Genomic DNA, 12,659 nt, shown 5'->3' on the forward strand with positions numbered 1-12,659 from the left:
GTTGGGTCTTTGTTGCAGGAGGACAGTGGAAGTAATTGGAGAGGCAGGGAGCAAGATGTGTGAAAGGCTCCAAGACTGAGGGCAAGACCCGGGCTCCCATTAAGCAGCACCGAGGCTCTCTGCGGAGGCTTCTTTTATACCTCCCACGTCTTGTTGTGTAAATGCACACATACTCTGAACCAACCTGTGAAAGAGAACATCGCACAAAGAGGGACAAAAAACAAAAATTCAACAGATACAAGTGACCTACTGGGCCGGGGGAGCTTCCTGATGTAGGGTTTGTGTTTTTGGAAATGTCGAGGATGGAGAAGCGGGAAAGATCGAGACGGGCTGATACACCTGATTTCTCGCACTAGCACTCTTGCTTTTCCATTCACTGACACTCAAACCAACTCATTAGGAACAGAAAACATGATAGGAAATGATAAGGCTCCTTTTTTCCTCTAAATACTAAAGGAACTTGCTCGTAGTGACGAATCGTGCCCCGACTCTTCGGCGTAACGTTTTAGTGTCTTTGTTTTGGTTTTACTGCCCGTAAACTCTCGGCTAGAATGGCAGATTACTCACCCCACCTTTGTGTGTGGCCATTCTGAACAGGTACAAACACCTTTGCCTTTGGACGTGGTCGGATGACTCGTTGTAAGACTTGATTTCATTTAAAGCATACACTCATATTCTATCCTTTCTGCAATACTGCTGAACTTTGAAAGCATCTTCAACCTCGATGACACAGAGTCTGAGATCTTTGTCTGGTTGTTGGATGGGATGATGCAAACAGCTCTTAACAAGAGCATCAATGGTCAGCTTTGATGCTGAAGGATTGACCAAAGTGGAGATAAGAGCATTCGCTCTTTAGAGTGGGAAGGACATAGGGCCTTGCACTCAGCTTATATAAATGAAATGTCTAATGCCGGGTACACACTACACAAGAATCAAGCTGATTTCCTGGCCGCACTGATCTCAATTAGTAAATATTAAACATGTTCAATAACTCCGATCGGATATCCTGTTTGATCACAAGAGATTTCGCAAGATTTCTGTTTTGTTTTTTTTAGTTGGGACTCTTATTGTTGATGAATGAATCTGTTGGTGTGTGGTGTTGTTACTGTTTTGGCCTAATTATCGCTCTCCACACACTATAGGAACAAAAACTGTTAAATTTAACATCACATGTCGTTATTCATCCATCCATCCATCCATCCATCCATCTTCAACCGCTTATCCGGGGTCGGGTCGCGGGGGCAACAGCTCCAGCAGGGGACCCCAAACTTCCCTTTCCCGGGCCACATTAACCAGCTCTGACTGGGGGATCCCGAGGCGTTCCCAGGCCAGAGTAGAGATATAATCTCTCCACCTAGTCCTGGGTCTTCCCCGTGGTCTCCTCCCAGCTGGTCGTGCCTGGAACACCTCCCAAGGGAGGCGCCCAGGAGGCATCCGTGCTAGATGCCCGAACCACCTCAACTGGCTCCTTTCGACGCAAAGGAGCAAGGACTCTACTCCGAGTCCCTCACGGATGACTGAGCTTCTTACCCTATCTCTAAGGGAGACGCCAGCCACCCTCCTGAGGAAACCCATTTCGGCCGCTTGCACCCGCGACCTCGTTCTTTCAGTCATGACCCAACCCTCATGACCATAGGTGAGAGTAGGAACGAAGATTGACCGGTAGATCGAGAGCTTTGCCTTCCGGCTCAGCTCTCTTTTCGTCACAACGGTGCGGTAAAGCGAATGCAATACCGCCCCTGCTGCTCCGATTCTCCGACCAATCTCACGTTCCATCGTCCCCTCACTCGCGAACAAGACCCCGAGATACTTAAACTCCTTCACTTGGGGTAAGGACTCATTCCCTACCCGGAGTAGGCAATCCATCGGTTTCCTGCTGAGAACCATGGCCTCAGATTTAGAGGTGCTGATTCTCATCCCGACTGCGTCACACTCGGCTGCGAACCGATCCAGTGAGTGCTGGAGGTCGCAGACCGATGATGCCAACAGGACCACATCATCTGCAAAAAGCAGCGATGAGATCCTCAGCACACCGATCTGCAAACCCTCCTCCACCCGACTACGCCTCGATATCCTGTCCATGAATATCACGAACAGGATTGGTGACAAAGCGCAGCCCTGGCAGAGGCCAACCCCCACCGGAAACGAGTCCGACTTACTGCCGAGGATCCGAACACAGCTCTCGCTTTGGGCGTACAGGGATTGGATGGCCCTGAGAAGTGCCCCCCTCACCCCATACTCCCGCAGCACCCCCCACAGTATCTCCCGGGGGACCCGGTCATATGCCTTCTCCAAGTCCACAAAACACATGTAGACTGGATGGGCATACTCCCAGGCCCCCTCCAGGATCCTTGCGAGAGTGAAGAGCTGGTCCGTTGTTCCACGGCCAGGACGGAATCCGCATTGTTCCTCTTCGATCTGAGGTTCGACTATCGGCCGAACCCTCCTTTCCAGCACCTTGGAGTAGACTTTACCAGGGAGGCTGAGCAGTGTGATACCCCTGTAATTGGCACACACTCTCTGGTCCCCCTTTTTGAAAAGGGGAACCACCACCCCGGTCTGCCACTCCTTAGGCACTGTCACCGACTTCCACGCGGTGTTGAAGAGACGTGTCATCCAAGACAGCCCCTCCCCACCCAGAGCCTTCAACATTTCTGGGCGGATCTCATCAACCCCCGGGGCTTTGCCACTGTGGAGTTGTTTGACTACCTCAGTGACTTCCACCAGGGTAATTGATGATGGTCCCCCATCAGCTTCCAGCTCTGCCTCTACCATAGTATTGGTCGGATTCAGAAGTTCCTCAAAGTGCTCCTTCCACTGCCCGATTACCTCCTCAGTTGAGGTCAACAGTGTCCCATCCTTACTGTACACAGCTTGGATGGTTCCCCGTTTCCCCCTCCTAAGGTGCCGGATGGTTTTCCAGAAGCACTTTGGTGCCGACCGAAAGTCCTTCTCCATGGCTGCTCCGAACTCCTCCCACACCCGCTGCTTTGCCTCCGTCACGGCAGTGGCTGCTGCTCTTCGGGCCCGTCGGTACCCTGCAACTGCCTCCAGAGACCTCCGAGATAACATATCCCGGAAGGCCTCCTTCTTCAGTCGGACGGCTTCCCTGACCACCGGTGTCCACCACGGTGTTCGAGGGTTGCCGCCCCTTGAGGCACCTAAGACCTTAAAACCACAGCTCACCGCCGCAGCTTCAGCAATGGAAGCTTTGAACATCGTCCACTCGGGTTCAATGCCCCCAACCTCCACAGGGATGCCAGAAAAGCTCCGCCGGAGGTGTGAGTTGAAGATCTCTCGGACAGGGGCCTCCTCCAGACGTTCCCAGTTCACCCTCACTACGCGTTTGGGCTTACCAGGTCTGTCCAGAGTCTTCCCCCACCCTCTGACCCAACTCACCACCAGATGGTGATCAGTTGACAGCTCCGCCCCTCTCTTCACCCGAGTGTCCAAAACATGCGGCCTCAGATCAGATGATACGATTACAAAATCGATCATCGACCTTCGGCCTAGGGTGCTCTGGTACCACGTACACTTATGAGCATCCTTATGTTCGAACATGGTGTTCGTGATGGACAATCCATGACTAGCACAGAAGTCCAACAACAAACGACCACTCGGGTTTAGATCAGGGAGGCCGTTCCTCCCAATCACGCCACTCCAGGTGTCTCCATCGTTGCCCACGTGCGCGTTGAAGTCTCCCAGGAGAACTATGGAGTCCCCTACTGGAGCCCCATACAGGACTCCATTCAGGGTCTCCAAGAAGGCCGAATACTCCGAACTGCTGTTTGGTGCATACGCACAAACAACAGTCAGAGTTTTCCCCCCCATAACCCGAAGGCGTAGGGAGGCGACCCTCTCGTCCACCGGGGTAAACTCCAACATAGCGGCACTCAGCCGGGGATTTGTGAGTATCCCCACACCCGCTCGGCGCCTCACACCATGGGCAACTCCAGAGAAGAATAGAGTCCAACCCCTATCCAAGAGTACGGTTCCAGAACCGAGGCTGTGCGTAGAGGTAAGCCCTACCAGATCCAACTGATAGCGCTCCACCTCCCGCACAAGCTCCGGCTCCTTCCCCCACAGAGAGGTGACGTTCCACGTCCCCAGAGCCAGCCTCTACCGCCCGGGTCCAGTCCGTCGAGGTCCCTGGCCTTCACTGCCACCCGTGTGGCAGCGCACCCGACCCAAGCGGTTCTTCCCGCAGGTGGTGAGCCCACAGGATGGAGAGGAGGGGGGTGCCACGTTCCTTCTTCGGGGTATCCCCGGCCGGGCTCCGTGGCAAGCCCGGCCACCAGACGCTCGTTGACGGGCCCTCCGTCTGGGCCTGGCTCCAGACGTGGGCCCCGGGCTTCCTCCGGGCCGGGTAACTCCTCCTCTGCCTCGTGTCGTCATTGGGGTTTTTGTGAACCATTCTTAGTCCGGCCCCTCACCTAAGACCAATTTGCCATGGGAGACCCTACCAGGAGCACGAGGCTCCAGACAACACAGCCCTCAGGGTCATAGGGACACACAAACCTCTCCACCACGTTAAGGTGATGGTCCCCGTTATTCAATTCAATTCAATTCAATTTATTTTTGTATAGCGTCAAATCCCAACAGAAGTTAGCTCAAGACGCTTTATATATAGAGCAAGTTTTAGACCATAAACCATAGTTTAGAGACCCAACAAGATCCACCAAGTGCGCTGTGGCCAGGAAAAACTCCCCGATTAGTGGGAAGAAACCTGGAGCAAAACCGGGCTCTGGGTGGGCGGCCATCTGCCGAGACCGGCTGGGGGGATAGATAGATAGATAGAGTTATGTGTGGGCTCTCTCACATTTTCAACATCTGTTAAGATTTGAAAAATCTTTTAGTGTGGGCCAGGCTTAAGCAGAGAGTTCGACATCAAGAAACTCCCCTAAATGAAGATCCAGAGGGAAGTCAACGAGGCTGAAGTGTTCAAGAAGAGTTGGCCCAAGGGCTATGATCCCTGGAGAGGAGGCAACAGCAGGAACGGTAGGAAAAAGTGTGTCTTTGTGGATAAATAAAGTGTTGCAGTACTGATTTCTAATAGCACTATCCTTAGAAATGGGAGTGGCTGAGAGCTATCAGTGTGACTTGAAATGCCAGTGGGGGGTGCAGCTCATACCTCCTTTAAAATAGTTTGCAAGAGACAAGAGACAGAAATGACATCAAAGGTTTCCATGCAGCAGGAGGGCACCGTGTGGGAACAGGGTCAAAGTATCCAGCATCACACGTTCTGGAGAATCCATCAAGCCTGACCTTCACAAAGAAGGTCCTGGACTGGATACCCGCTGAGCTCTGTTCGGCAGTCACCTAATCCGTGGAGTGGGCCACTCTAATTCAACCCTTATGCCCAGCGGTTGGCTCTGCCCTGCCCTCCTCTCCTTCCTTTCCATTCACAATGGTGAACCTCCTTCCAGTAACCCAAACCTTCTTACCCCGATGACTCCTTCACCTCGGCACACAATAGGCCCCGTTCAGCCCTCCTGCCCCCAATCCCACTTCATAATGCAATGGGGCAGATCAAGGGGCAGATCGGGATACCAACCATGCAGCCAGGTCCTGTTTATGCAGCAAGGTGTGATCCATACAATGCAACCGCATCCATCTTCCAATTTTAGTCGGACCTTGAACCTCGTGAACATCCCTGAGAGACTGTACTCTGGCACAACGGTGCTTTGAGCTAAATGCTAACGTTAACAATAGCTGTGTTTCCATCCACATGTTTTTATTCGCATTTAGAAGTATTGAGTATGTGACAAAACTTCTTCAATTGAGACGGAAAGTTTGTACGCTCGCTTGAGGTGGTTTTTGACTTTGTCAAAAAAGAGTTGATGCGCTAAACGGATTACGGAAACACCTTTGCCAAATAAAATCTGACGTAGCGAACATTTAACTAACATGACTGACCAGCTGTTTGCGCTGTCGGAGTCTTCTCGGATATTCCCATAACCTGCAAATGCTCGTCTTCATCTACGGACAACATGAAACATGGCCAATACTAGCTGACATGAAAGAGCAAGTAAAACATGCCCAATTCAACCAAATACCTCTATTTTACTCTTGTATATGGTTAGACGGCTCAGACGACTTGTTTTGTTTCTGGTTTGCAACCTCTACTACTTCTTCTACTCCGTTTACTGGCGGATTAAAGCCATGTGTAGCCTATAGTGCCAACTTCTGACCAAACTACACTGTAGCCGAGTTTATTCACTCCAAACTTGTTGATGGAAACACGCTTGATTCGCATTTCTTTTCAAAAGTACGCTTAAAATTCGCTTAACAATTGAATGGAAACACGGCTATTGACAATTCTAACATGCTGATGCTAAGCAGGTATGTTCATCATCTTAGTTTTAGCATGCTAACACTTGATAATTAGCACTAAACACAGAGTAGAGCTGAGGCTGATGGGAATGTCATTAGTTTTGCAGGAATTTGGTCACAAACCAAACCACCATTCATTCTGTGGGAAACATAAACCAAATGTCTTGACAATCCATCCAATAGTTGTCAAGATATTTCATCCTGAATAAACAAAGCCAACCTGCTGGCAGCCAGGGGATCACCAAAGATATGATGATACGTTGTCTGGGACACTCCAAATAACCTAGAATTATCACCTTGTGGTTGTATGCCTCTGCCAAAAAGTCAAGTTTCAGTGTCTGTCCAAAATGTCATCACGTCATCATTTTATCCTGTTAGACATGTGTGTGGAATTGTCATAATTAGCATATGAATTCTTGAGTTATGACCAAAAACGTGCTTTGTGAGGACACAGTGACCTTTAACCACCCAATTATAATCAGTTCGTCCTTGAGTCCAAGTGGATGTTTGTGCCTGATGTAATGAAATTCCCTTCAGGCATCCCTGAGATGCCGCTTGCACACGACTGGGACGGACATAAGGTCACAGTGACCTTGACCTTTGGTCAAGTTCATCTTTGAGTCCAAATGGATGGAAATTTGAAGAAATCCGATCAAGGCGTTCCCAAGATATCACGAGAATAGCGCGGACGTAAGGTCACAGTGACCTTGACCACGAAGATCTAATCAGCTCATCCTCGAGTCCAAGTGCCAAATTTGAAGAAATTCCTTCCGGGTTTTCCTGAGATATCTCGTTCAGGAGAATGTGATGGAGGCGCTAGATGCCCGGGAATCTGAGGATCACCAAAGATGCCAAAGAAGGTGGGGATTCATTCATTTTATCATTGACAGTCAAGAAATTCACAAATATGGAGATTGAAAGCAGTTACTTGAAGGGGATTTTTTTTAATTTTCATTATTCCAAACCAGGGATGTCACCAAGGTAAAACAACATATCTGTATTTCTGAATAGTGTATCAACGTCTATGTTCAGGAGCTTGTCCTTGATACAATTCAATAAAATGTGAAGAACACCTTTGTGCCTCCTTCGCTCCCAAACTCTGAGAAGGGGGTCCTGCTGGTGACGGTGTGTTGAGGGTTGGGTGGCATAGATATCCCACACAGGATTAGAGCCATGCTGCTGGAAGAGGCGGAGGGGGAAAATAGAGGGAATGCCCCAGAAACACAACACCGCCTGACACGTATGGAATGGACTCTTTGCAGCTCGACTAAAACACGACTGCCAGAAAGAGAGAAGATCTGCAGAATCCCATCTTCTCCACGGCCAAGCATTCAGCCGGTGAAACGGAGCCGAGCACGAGTACGTTCTGCCCGTAACGTGAGTAATGTCTCACTCCATACCTTGTCTTTCAGTCGAGGCTCTGAAATGCTCTACAGTAGTTAACGAGCCAATTCTTTAACACAAGGTGCTTTATTGGATAAAGATGTTGGTCGATTCATTAGTCCGGCTAATGCTTTGATCCAGAGCGAGATACAATCTTGACAACTACTGGCCACAAGGCCATGAACTCTGGCATGGATATCCCTGATTCCCCAGAGACCAGTATTTAAAAACGGTCTCACAGGATTAGTGGTTGGATTGGATTGAATTCGGATCTGACAACTGGGTATTTCAAAGCAGATCCAAAGATTTCTGATCCTGACGATTTGGTGATCCAATCCGACCTTTAATCCGGACAAAATGCTGATAAGATTTAAGACAAAAATCTGGATCCATTTGAATCCCACCTCAGAGGTAACCTGACCTGACACATGGTTTGTTACACAGAACCATCTGAGGCCCTGTTCAGATTTGGTATTAACATGTGGACATCTCTACTGTAAGTACAGGTGTGAATGCACTCAAGACGTATTGAGATCCGATCACTTAGACCACATTCAGAGGTGGTCTGGGCCACATATGACCACATTCTTTCAGCAGTGTGTACGTGAATGTGTCCTGGACCACATTAAGGACCGCCTACTCAACTGACGCCCTGCTGGGATCCGTGGGGTCTCTGCGCTCCATATGTTAATAGACAGACAGACGTGAGCGCTTGTCTGCCTCGCAGCAACGGCCTCTGTGCTCTACTTTATCCTGTCTGTACAACTGTATTTTAATAAAATATATCTTATCTATAGGCTTCATATCTACAGATTATCAGACTAGGCACAGGAAGTACATTTGTATCATTCTGTCGGAGATGTGTCGGTGTTTTTGTTCCGGTGCGGATTTACTGATTGCTGTTGGTATGTGAAGAGAATTTCAACAAATAAAACTAATGTTTTTGAAGAAGATTACCAGCTCTAGTTTTAATTAGGTGACAATTCAAGTAGCTGGCAGTTGACATGTTGGGTTGCCATTCGTACAAGTCTTACAAATTCTATATATTCTACAAAAGTATACTAACATCTGGACACGAAAGCTGTGCTACTACTTGGCTACTTTTGTGAAATGGTCCACCGTGTTTAGTGTTCTGCTCAGATCCAGCGGCAGGGAGTCGACATCACCATGAACCAACCTGCCAATGTTTCGAAACACTCGGACAAAAGTCAGTGAGATCATTTTGATGCTTGACTGAGAAAAGTCATATTTCATTATCCGGATCATTCTGATCCAGATAATAATAATACCGGCCTGAGAGGATTAATTCGATCCCTCATCCAGCACCGACTTCTGGTCAAAACTTCCCCTTAGTTCATGACAACGTACAGTACAAATGTTGGCAACCACTTTGGACTCTTTCATGTTTTTTATTTGTATTTATTTTTTGAACCACACGGAATCCCAATAGATGCGAGTGTTTGTTGATATTAACTGAAAAACATACTCAATATCTACAAATTGATTAAGACAATGCTATTAATGCTGCAGTTAATTGTACTCCTATGTATGTAAAAATCTGAAATGTATTGTTTCTTCCTATCAAATGCAACGTAGCCTCATTAACAACTGACCAGTACAAGCACATGGTTTATACACGTGAGAAGTGACAGAAGTAGATGTGTGAAGAATGTAAATACTCTTAAAATACAAATTAATTAGACCCCAAAAAATGCACGTCATGTGAGTTTAACCGACTCTAGTTGTCTGCCGGAACTATAGCTATGTTGCAAATTTCCCCACTGTGGGACTAATAAAGGAATATCTTATCTTATCTTAGCTCACAGGTTTCACTCTTTTTCTGTTTTTTTTTTTGTTATAAAAAATGGAATAAGCTGAAATAATTATAATTTATTTCTTAAAGAGAAGTGAAAGCACAATTACACAGTACAGGTGAAGAAATGGCAATATGATCTCAAGAAAGAAAACGAGAATTTACCATTAAAAGTATCAAGATACACATTTTGAGAAACGACAGATCTGATATAAATTAAACACCATGTACTCAACAGCACGAGGCAAACTCTATTGCTTTTTTAGCAACTCTCCATTAAAAGATCTTTTAAATCTGTAGATAATCTTTGTATTTGGTATTACTGAAGGATTAAAGTGAGGGTGACCGGAGAACATAATATGTTAAAAGTGTCAAAATTACAAATGCCCACAAAAACAACACTGTTTCCCTGAAATGACACGTCTCTCACACACATTTTAAATCAAACATATCAAGAAATATCAGAACATGCAAACCACAATATCACTTTAGAAACAAATCACTCATCCCATTACTTCCCATGTAAGCACTCAATCATAATATAGTCTAATGGATATGAGTCAAGACAGAAAAAAACCCAGATGAGATCTCCAGTTATCTACTACACACTACGTTTGTGTCAGAGGAGCGATCCGGACGGCGCTGTAAGGACGCCTCAACACATTTTCACACACTTTTGGTAACACAAGGCGAACCTTCGCTTATAATTGGTATAAATTTCAAACAAATCCCTTTGCACTTAAAAGAAATGGCTTGTGCAAGACCTTCCTGACTCCTAGTAATACGTTTTCATCAACAAATGCACTTGACATTGGGCCCTATTTACAGTCAGGTGGGCTGGAGCATATCCCAGCATGCATTGAGCAAAAGGCAGGGCAACATGGACAACACATGTTTCATTTAGAGTCTCCCATCAGCCTGCCTGTCTTTGGACTACAAGAGGAAACCCAAGAGATTCTATAGCCGGGTTTCCACCAAGAAGTTCCTCGTAATTTTAGTCCAGGAACTACTTTTTAAGGAACTAAAAGGTTCCTTCAGCTCATTGTTGTCTATGTTTCCATAGCGGTCTAAGAGTTATTAAGATTTCCTCTCACGCAGGTGCAGAACGTACGTGGTAGTTGGCTGTAAGCTGCAGACGCTGTGTTTTTGTGTACAACTTTTTGGCCTAGACAAAGGCGACTCAGATGGTGGACTTTGTCGCCGCTAGTTCTTTGATGTTGGGTTGGTGTGTCTGGGCCTTAAAAGGTAAGTTCCAGGTACTTGCAGTGGTTGTCGACCGCTCACTATTCCCATGTGGCAGTTAAGCTAAACCTCACGAGGTTCTTAGAAGTTTCAGGTTATGGTGGAAAAGGCTACCAATGTGTTTTTCTATCTATTCTTTGATTCTAAAAACAATCGATGCCAATTTGAGCCGACAGAAGAGTTCGCGACCCGGCGTCCTGTGAAACAGCGGACACTGGAAGTGTCAGGTTTGTAGGACGGATGTGAAGGAGAGATTGAGGTGAACGGGTGAGGGGCCTTAGAGCCTGCCGGTTGAACCTAAATTCAGGCGGAAGTGTCCGTGACACAGCGGCCGGTGTGTGGTTACCATACAGACTGGGCCTCAACGTTTCTCAGCTGCCTCTGCAGGGACAGAGAGCTGCTCCATTCATGGGCTGGACAGCCAGAAGACCTGCAGTAACTTGAGCATCAACACTCCTTCTTTTCTCTGTCCCAGACCCAAGCTCACCTCAGGCTTGTCTCGCCTTTCTGCCAGGGCATCTTGACTGAGCAGCAGCAGCAGTCATGTGCTCGGTGTTACGCTGCATTTCTGATTTCACCTCAGGGGGGGTTATCCCAGGGTATTTCACTGCTATCAAGAGTCATGTGGACAGAGAGTGATCTGAGCGACGGGAAGAAGCAGGGAACAGATTTACATTCCTTTTGCGCATGAATGCAACATTCTCACGAGCAAATCTAGTCTGCTTAGATAAAGGTTGGTTGCCTGATTAAGGTTCATTGTTTGTCATTGTGTTGGCTTTTAAGGAGTCGACTGAATGATTTTCATTCAATCTGTTTTCTCCCAGGCATAAAAAAGTTGCACTGTTCACAGTTTGCAGTAAACAGGTCTCAGAGTCATCTTCTACTCGCAGGAAATGAACGAAAAAATGGAGAGAAAACATCGAGATACTTGAAAAAAACAGTACCTAACCCCAACAGCGAAGTTCTCATTCTCTCCATTGCCTTAAATAACCAGGACCAGGACCCCAAGCAGACTTCCTGCAAACAATTAAAAGCCCCGTTTAAACAGGAAACAGTCACCTTTCCGAATTCAGACATATTCTTCCCCATCATGAATTTCTCAACAAACCTCACCCTCAAACAAAAAAGCAACCTCACACTGATCAATAACATCATGGCCACCCACTTTCCATTTCTCACTGAAATCCCACACGATGACTTCACAACAGAACCAGACAATATCCATTGGAAACCTATCACAGCCAAACTGATCTTTGACCACTGGTGCAATCAACTACATCTCTAACCCCTAACCCTTCCTTCCCGATGCATCGATGTCAACTTGTGGCTGGTGCAGAAAAGCGAGCCACAATGAGCAGTGAAACTACAGAACGTATGTACGCACACAGCAGCTGGTATTTCTAAAAGCCAATTTCCATCTGAACTTTTTTGTCACCCAATTTCAATATTTTGTTACACTCAAATAAATACTAATAAATCCCATGCATGGTGCAAGCAAAGGGGAATTTTTTCATCCTAAAAATCGCAAATCTAATCTGACAAAACACTACAATTGTAAAATGGTTTCACTTTTTAAATCACTGTGCAATTTCTGCATTTAATTGTTAATTACGGCAGCTGGGTTTTCTTTCAGAGGACTATTTGCACCATGTCTGGATTTGCATAATATTTTTCATAAATGAGATGTAAATTGCAGTTTTAAGGCCTGTACACACCGGGGGAGTGACGAAATACTACAAATATTACATGTCTCGGGCTGTGACCATGCCGTTAATCTTTCATTTACCTCAGATGTGCTCATATATTTCTTGGATATAAGACATTCGGCATGAAAAAAACATTAAACCTGACTAATCGACTAAAGAAATCGGCGACTAATCGACTAAAG

The sequence above is a fragment of the Sebastes fasciatus genome, chromosome 16 (assembly GCF_043250625.1).
Source record: "Sebastes fasciatus isolate fSebFas1 chromosome 16, fSebFas1.pri, whole genome shotgun sequence".
In the NCBI taxonomy this organism is placed as follows: domain Eukaryota; kingdom Metazoa; phylum Chordata; class Actinopteri; order Perciformes; family Sebastidae; genus Sebastes; species Sebastes fasciatus.